Genomic DNA, 9,246 nt, shown 5'->3' on the forward strand with positions numbered 1-9,246 from the left:
AGGGTAGTGCTGAGTAACAGGCTCCTATATTTTAGGTCATGCCACATGATGTTGAGGTATGCCCACCTCGTTCATTAATCTCTGGCAGTTCTTCCCAAAATAGTTATGGGCCTGTGGTTTTATCAACAGAGGATCTCAGGAGCTAGAGATGTCAGCCTAGGCTGGACTCTTGTACCTTAAGTCTGGGTTGGGAGGTAGACCATATTAGCAGGTGAGAAGATGAACCAATATCCTGAGATGGTATTCCAACACTTCCACTCTGATGTTAAAGAAGGATCTCGCTGATTTTCGTGAAACGTATTTCTTTCCAATGCTTTTAGAAGTTGGGGTGTATTTTTTTCTCTTTAGACTTCCGTACACATAAAATTCTCCCAAAGATTTGTATAAAAAGTACAAAAACTTGGTAATACACATTATTCAGGTAAAACAGAAGAATGGGAATAACTGTTTTTATCTATATCCTAATAGCAGTATGACAACATTTCTAGAATAAAACTTAGAACCTTAAAAATCAAACAGGACAGTCATTTTCAAAATGTTCCCTAAACCCTTAACAATTCACACTCTCATACACTCTAAATTCTGCAAGCTATAATAAAACTAGAGTGTACACAAAGACATCATAGGTTTTCATTGTCCATGGAGGTGAAAATGTTGCTGTTAAGGAGCTGTTAAGAATGAAGTAACAATACTCTTTTCTAAAAGGAACACATTTTTGAAATGACTCAAACAATATCAACCTGAAAAAAGAAGTGGGGGGAGGAGAAAAGGCCTTCAGCTACCACACTAAGCTTCACTTTAGATGAGAAAACCTGCTGCTTCCCTCTCCCCTGACATTTCAAACAAAAGCTTTTAACTTGGAAATGGTTCTAAATGATTTTGAGCATCTGGTTCTCATTGACATTCTTAGAGTTAATCTGATTGAACCCCATGGATTAAAACTCAACACCACAATGTTATGCATATTTACATGGATATAATGATTTCATTGGAACTACTTAGGATTGCAGTGTGCATCCGTCTGAATACCTAACTGGGTTATGGATCACGCTCTCTCAGGTGCAAAAGAGCATTTAGTTGTAGATGTAAAGTGAATTAAGCCAAAACACTGCACTTGATGCTGCTTTGTACAGCAACACTAATCCTAACACCAAACAAGTTTAATGAACTTGTTCTAAACCAATTCGGTTATTTATATATTTAATTATTACAGTCCTAGACCAGCATAAACTAATGTGGACCAGCATAACAGATTAAACCATGCTTTTCAACCAATTCGATTTAACTGTATAAGTACTATGGATTTTACTCTTAGGTAAGTACGTCTATGCTTGCAGCATGCGATCCTGTGTACAATTAGCAAGGGGCAAACCCCATTAACCTGCCTGGGACTTATTTCAAATAAATGTTCATAGGACTAGATTGGTGAGCATGCTTGGACAGGTGATTAGAAATTGTGCCCCTTTAAATGCTCCAGAGTGACTTGTACATCGGTGTGTGTGAATTGCCCAGTCCAATATCCAAATATGCCATCCCCGTGAGAGCAGAGATCCAGTTGGCATCCTGCTCAATTGCATTTTCCCCTGCCTGAAGTACACGGGACATTGGGGGTCTCTCAGTTTCCTCAGCTTCCAGGGTGCAACTTCTCCCGGATACTCATCTGTCGGCCTACTCGAAATCAACCTGACAGAGGAACTGATCTGTGACTTCTGCTATTATCGCAGCACAGGCAGGAAGAAAAATATACCCCCCTCCACAGACACAGCCCGGCAAAAGCAGTGCAGAACTCACCAACCAGTGGAGCTGGGCTGGGTGCGATATGGAGTCAGTGTTCACCGGAGCAGGAACTTTCTCCTCTGCTGGCAAGGAGTGCTCCTGCACGCCTTATCTAGGGAGCAGCAGCAGCCGTTGCTATGGCGATGCTTTGCTTCCCCTGCACCCCAGGATGGGAAAGGAGAGAAACCCTTCGCTGTGCACTCGCAGCCCTCTATGGGAGCTCTCGCCGCTTTTCAGATGGGGCTCCCAAAGAGGAAGGGGACGCGTGCGGGTGAAACTGCCGAAGGGAAATATCCCTAAGAAAACGCAGAGATTCGCCTCTGCCACAGAGTGAGGGGGCAAAGCTGTTGTGTCGGCCAGTGAAGAAAGGAAGCCCTGCACGAGGGCAGGACAAACACGAGTCTAAACTTTTAGCGAACGAAGCAGCTCAGGCCCAGAGATCCGATCCAAATCCGTGCCTTTTCCCAAAGGTGAATGGGCTAAAGGGTTGCCCAGCAAAATGCAGAGTGCAGAGGCGAGGCAGGGAACGGGTTTGGACGCGGCACATAAACATTCAGAGCAAGGTACGTCCTGTCTAGGGAGGAGGTTTTGCTGACGACTGTGGTGGTTGTGTGTGTTTATGGACTGGTTTGTTACACGCACTTGGCACACTGGGGCCATTTAGGGACCTAGGCGGGGAGTCTTCTGTGGCTTACCCTGTACATGCCAGGAATGACCAGAATTGGCTATTTTCGCCCAAGGCTTTGGATAGAGGTTTTGTTTGGAACAGGGAAAGATATCCAAACATGCCAGGTCTCTGGAACGCAAGAGGAAACTTTCTGCCCAGTTGGCAACATGATGAATTGGAGCCTTTTAACCATTCACATGAAAAGGACTTCGCCTGGCCCGTTTCCTTTCAACTACTTAGCGGCACCCGGATTGCTGACAACTCATTCTTCTCAGTTCTGTGTCCTGTTTGATGGCCACATGTGATCTCACACAGCCAGAGCGGCTGCCATCCCCAAAATATAAAGGGACCCCTGCCCCCTTGATGCATACTTGAGGATTAGCTGGAATTCACTGCCCTTCTTCAACAAGCCAATGGAAATTCTTGGTTGCCATCCCCTTGTTTATGTGATGTTACAATGGGTCGGATCCAGATTGACGTGCGTGCAACTCAACCCCTAGAACAGATTTACTTACCTCCTCCTCCCCACAACAACCCTTCCAGTCCCTTCAGAAAAGGGATCTTGCTGAATGGGGTGAGCTGTGGTGCGGGAAATAGAGGGCAGCCTTGAAAATCAGGCAGTGGGGCCAATGGTGAGAAGGTAAATCTTCTCATAATGGAAACCCAGCATTCTGGTGAACCTGAAAATCCAGGCATCAGCATGCCTGGATATATTTAATGCACTCGGAGACAGAGCTGACTGTCTTGCAGCTAGCAGGATACTGGTTCACACCAGATTCTTCAGTTTGCTCCAGTCCTTTTTTGCAAATGAGATTCTTTAAGTAACTTCCCCAAGGGAGGCGATTTCACCCAGGAAGCCAAGCTAAAAGCAGCATGAAATGTGCATGCAAGTGCTTATCTAGAACCCTAACTTTTCAAGAAAAAGCCTTTATGATTATCAGAAAAGTACTGATCTGTTACTCATTGGAAATACCATATCTAATTAGGTCCTGAAAAGTTGTTGTTTTCTCTTTCAGGTAACTGATATTTTATTTATTTATTTAAGAGATTTTTATGCCACCCCCATCGCAACGAAGCCTCGGGGCAGCTCACAACAGAAACAAATACATAAATACATAAATAATTACAATATAACGATAAAAAATTATTTACAAATCCCCGGTGCATCTTGGCTAAAAATCTAAAAACCTATAAATACAAATAATTTAACAATTAAAATAAGTTTTAAATAAAAAGGTCTTAGAGGATAACCTTTTCTCAGCCTAGCAGGCCTTATGGATTGTATCTAGTTTATCATATGTAGAATAGAGCCACTGAAATAAATTATCAGAATGGGAGGATTGTAATGTTCAGATCAATGTTTTCAAATTTTAAAAAATGGCTGACTTTTGTTCCTTGAAACTAAGGGGCAAATTATATACAGCACTATTCCTACAATCAGCACTCATGCAATTAACAATTGTGTGAATGATGGGGGTTTTTTTCTGTCTTAAGCAAATAACAGTCAGGCTCCTCACTTCTAATCTGGACTGGACCCTGCTGGAAAGGGATGTGGGTGGGGGGGGGGGGCTTTGATCTTGTGACCTCCACTGTGATTCTAATCTGGAATGCCATGTGCTTTACAAAGCCATTCATGCCATTAGCATGAGTGGCATCACATCTAGTTGGTTTATAAGCTAGTAAAAGGAATTTAGCATGATTGCTCCATTTGATTATACTTTCACCAGCTATTTGAGGCTTTTAAACTTCTTTGCTCTGCACACCCAGACTCTGTGAGGAGATGAACAGAAGTAAATGATATCTGTTCAAGCCTAGAGATGTCAATTTTAAATTGTGAGCTATGCAGGCATTCGATAGGCAAGATAAATTCCAAAATGAATTTCTTTCTGTATGGCATTAACTTTTTTGTGTGAGCTACATTCTCTAATCATTAATTGGTTATGGGCCATATGCAGGTTTGCCAGTGGCTGGCAGGGCTCAAGTCAGCAGATGGAGATGGGGCCAAAATCAAAAGTGACCCTGGCTCTTTTATCTTTCTTCTGATGCCAATTGGCCATCACCGTGGGCTCCCTCTCCTTCCCCTGCCCACCCCCACCCCCCAACGCTTCCTTTCTGCCCAGCAGGCTGCTGGAATAGGGACAAATTAGCGGTGGTTTAAACTGAGAAGTGGCCAAAGACCACTTCCCCATTCATGTACATGAATTACAGTTCTGCCTTGAAGTGGTACTTTGCAGGCTTTTCTACTGCATAGAATAGGAAGATGCAGGAAAGATGTTCATACTGGGGCCTAACCATTGTGATGCAGTAGGCCCTAAATTAATTCTATGGTGCGGCATACAGATGTGCATAATGGAAATTCCGGGTGAAATTGTCATTACACTATTTCAAGAAGTCTGCTAAATAGTGTTGCTGTTTTAAGAGCCTCTCTTGCCTACAGTTTTTAATTAAAGTGTATTTATTGTGAGAGAGCGAGAGCAGAAAACAATAGCTATGATTTCATAAAAAAGAGTTCACAAAAGCTTTTGAAAACCAGCATTTGGATTGATAACATTTAAACAAAGTAGAACAGAACAAACTCAAAAGAGGCTGTCAAGAGGTGGAATTTTTCTATTGTTCTGCAGTACCCTCAAAAAACAAATATAAAATAAGCAGCCATCCCAGCAAGTGACTGTAGAAAGGCAAATAATGAAAAGCCCCCCTTTCCTTATATAACAATCCAACAAGTGAGCTAAAATAAACTCCCAGATTCTGAGTCAATCAGAAGGATATAGCAGCTCATCTTGCCTCCTTTTGAGCTTCCAGGCCACCGGAGGAAATGGTTCTGAATTGAACTGAATGGACCTTTGGCAGCACAAAGGCTTGCAGGAGAAGCCAGAAGCATCCAATGGCAGTCAGAACAAGGCAGGAAAAAATAGTACCAAGCATGTACCATGGGCTGGCACTCCTTTCTCCTGTCTCAACAAGGAGCTGAAACTAGTTGAAACCATGTGCAGCCTGACAAGATCTGAAGTGTGATCAGTCCCATGCCTTTGTCTGATTTTGCGGGGTGAGACTTCTGTGAAGTGGACCTTCTGCTGGGGATCCAGCGTCTTGTCTGAACCAGAATATGTTGCTTAGTTTATGTCTTGTACCATCAGGATCCTCCCTTACATGCTAGAAGGTCATAACAGGATCTAAAGCATGAAAGCGAACCTGTTACCCTCCAGATGTTGTCAATGGAGGATGAGCTCTTCCAAAGATAGGATAAGATGAGCTCTTCCAAACCTCACCAACCCAAACCAGCATGGCCAATGGGGAGGAATGATGGGAGCTGTACAGCATCTGGAAGGCTGTAGGTTCCCCTGAAGTGTTAAATGATCAGACTGGTCCAGACATACTCAAAAATGCACACACTGGGATGATGCACAGATGCCCCCTTGACAATGGTCCCTACTGGAAAATCAGTCGACCTTCCACAAATGGACCAGGTTTCTCTTCTGTGTAATGCTGCTTCTTTCAGCTTACATTTTATTTATTTATTTATTTATTTTTCTATTTATATCCTGCCTTTTTCCTACAAAGGGCTCAAGGCAGCTTACATCATTCTCCTCCTCCATCTTATCCCCGCAACAACAACCCTGTGAGGTAGGTTGGGCTGAGAGTCTGTGACTGGCCCAAAGTCACCCAGTTGGCTCCATGGCTGAGCAAAAACGTTGAGTGGCATGAACTTCATCTCCCAGGTTGTGCCAGGATTGCTGCTATGTTACAATATGGACACAGCGGGATAGAGAAAGATCACACTGGTAGCTTATTGCTTGCCATAATTCTGCTTAATGTTGCAATGGCTAAAGTATGAACTGTTCCTTCTGCCTTTGGTGTTGTCCACAGTGCTGACCATGGCATCTCCTGCTCCTCTTCTTTCTCACCAGTGCTGGCTGGGCCAGAGGGAGCAGCAGCCAAGCAGTGATGGAAGCAAGAGCACGAACTGTTACTATTTTGCCTTTTCAGGTTTATAATCTTGGTGTGAGGATACAGTTTAACATCCCCCTGACATTTGCTAGGTGTCAACAAGGGGAGGTTCTCAATTTCCACATCCTTTCTGTTTTTAGTATCTGTCCTTGGCAGTAGTTCCCTATGAGCTGTTTAATTTAATCAGTAGTTACACATCTGTTTCCATTTGTTTTAACAAAATATGATCTACAACATAACAGATATGAAGTGATATTGAATACAAGCTGTTTCTGTGTGTCTTTCAAGATAGCCTAATAAGAAGTGAAAACTAGTAAAAACGCAAGCTGTGGAAATGCCAAGATATTGAGCTTACACCTTGAAGTGATTAGGAGATGAGGATGCCCCTTTTAGAAAGAACACATTCAGTTTTCTTTCTAAAATGTCATTGCTGGCATTTCCTAGAAAACTTCCTTCTCTTTGCAGTGTCTACCACTTCCCAACTATCTCTCAAATTTCATTAGTTGTCATGCAGCAGCAACTAAATCTGAGACCAAGAAGCTTGTGACAAAGGAGCTAAACCAATGCTAGTGAGGTTTTTCTTATGGCCACCCTGGGTTGAATGTTGGCTCTTGACTGATGTCAAAAGGTGCATTTCATGAAATGTTGAACAAATCTCAATGAAACAGGTAGACGGCATGTTTGAGAAACTGATGCCTTGATCTGGGTGAAGTCAGATATCATACGAAATTAAGGTGAGTCCTCTCAGAGGTTTTGACTGCTGAAAAATTCAGCTCTGCTAATAGGCTCCATAATCTAGTTACATAGGACTGGTGATATTATAGCTTCCCACGCCACTAATACAATTGTTTTCCAATAAATTTGGGGTAATGCACAAAGAAGGAACCTGTGTTTCTAGGATCTCTATCTTTTGCTAACCTAACCTGATGCCCAAAATTTGTGTTTGACTTTAAGGGATAAAGTGTTATTTAGCATGTGTGAAACTGCATGCCTCTATCAGCTCAACATATTGATATCTTTATTCTGCAACCAAATAATCTTGAATCCAGTGACAGATATCTAATAAGGCACAGAAATTATTCTCTGCACAGTGTCCTGCTATGAGGAGAGGGGGAGTACTGATGGTACAATGCACTGATTCAAGGGAAGGGAAGAAAATGTTCCTAGAGATTGGCTTCTTCAAAATTACAATGGATGGAAGCATTTATTAACTGATACCTACATTCTGAAGTATAATACTATAGCACTATAATGAGACACCATTCAAGCAGGCGGCTGCACAGATCTTGGAATAAAGAATGGAAGTGGGATGCTTCTCTCCAAATTTCTGGCTCCACCCTTAAATTATACTGCCTTAGAAGAGTTGGTCACATAACCAACCAGTGGGAAGGTCCTCTGAAGGTGACAGACAGGCCGGTGGAATGGTATGTGCTGAACTGATTGAGAACAGCAGCCACTGCACTATCAATTCCAGTTATATGGAAAAAAATCTTTTTTTTATAAATAGGAAGATTAGTTAAAAAGAACTTGAAAGGGAGACTCATGAGTTTGAGAAATGAGAGGACCTATTAATTGTGAACTAAAAACAGAGCTTTGAGGAAGTCCATCCATCTGTTGTTGTTGTGAATTGATTACAAGGTCAGTAACTATTAAAGTATCTAATGTATATTTTTCTCTCTCTCTAAAGAGCCGGTACAACAAATTATTGAGGTAAAACCAACATTATAACAATTCATGAACACTGAACCACTAAATGGACATATCCCCAATTAACAGCCAGATTTTATGCCATAGCTGGGACAAGAGTTCTTATTGCCACCATTTTAAATCCTTACCAGTGGGTGGTACCTAATGTGAAGAAATCAGGTGACCAGAGAGATGACACAATGGCCACTTCCCTTATTCCTAACACTAGTCTTTTATAGAACAGGCTTAAGAAAGATGATAATGTTTTTGATAGAGGTCACATCTTATCATGTCCTGTCTGAACACAAATCTTGTCACTTATACATAATACTCTATAATAGAAACCTGGATATTTCCTGATATATATCTCTATATCCTCCTTTTTATATATATTCACTCACAAAAATGATTTGAGCATTTTTACAACAATCATAAAAACAGACAAAAATGTGTTTGCAGAGCATTTTATTACTCCAAGCCATTTTCCAATGTGTCTCAAGATGGTAAAATGTTTTACAAGAGCTGCAGTTATGGTGTCAAAATAATTGTCATAAACTCAAAATATTAGGAAAGTACCACAGGATGCCATGGCAAAACTTCAGGCAAAACTTTAGTATTACTAAAAACTAATGCTTGTTGGTGTTGTGGGGTATTCTTCTACCCCATAACATTTTACATTTCAGTCCCTGGTTGCACACTCCCAAAGGAAAATGCATGACTTGTGCCAGCCTATAAACGCTCTCAGTGCTTCAGCTTGTTTCTTCTGAACAGTCTTTTTTTTGAGGGGGGGGGCAGTCTGTGGAAAACCTCTGAGCCCCAGGAACATTGCCTTATTTGGGGGACATAAAACACCCCAGTTTCAACATTTGTAGATCCTGGGGAAAAATTATGTCCCTTATTTGCCGTTGCCAGAATGAAAATGGTAAGTAGTAAAAGAATGCTATCTGGGAACTTATACAGGCAACAGAAAATGATGACGTCATGGGAGGACTATGCTGCAGGTCCATCTCTGTGTAAATTCTGCAGTCGCCCTTTATATGGCCCTGTTTTAGCAGTGTTAACATTTATGGGAAATTGTTGTGTGTATAAAAGAGCAACTTAGTTCTGATTCTGCGAGGTGCTTCAAAAATTATCTTTAGGAAAATATCACTCTAAGTAAATGTCATCAA

The sequence above is a fragment of the Varanus komodoensis genome, unplaced genomic scaffold, assembly GCF_004798865.1.
Source record: "Varanus komodoensis strain SLA01 unplaced genomic scaffold, ASM479886v1 scaffold10, whole genome shotgun sequence".
In the NCBI taxonomy this organism is placed as follows: domain Eukaryota; kingdom Metazoa; phylum Chordata; class Lepidosauria; order Squamata; family Varanidae; genus Varanus; species Varanus komodoensis.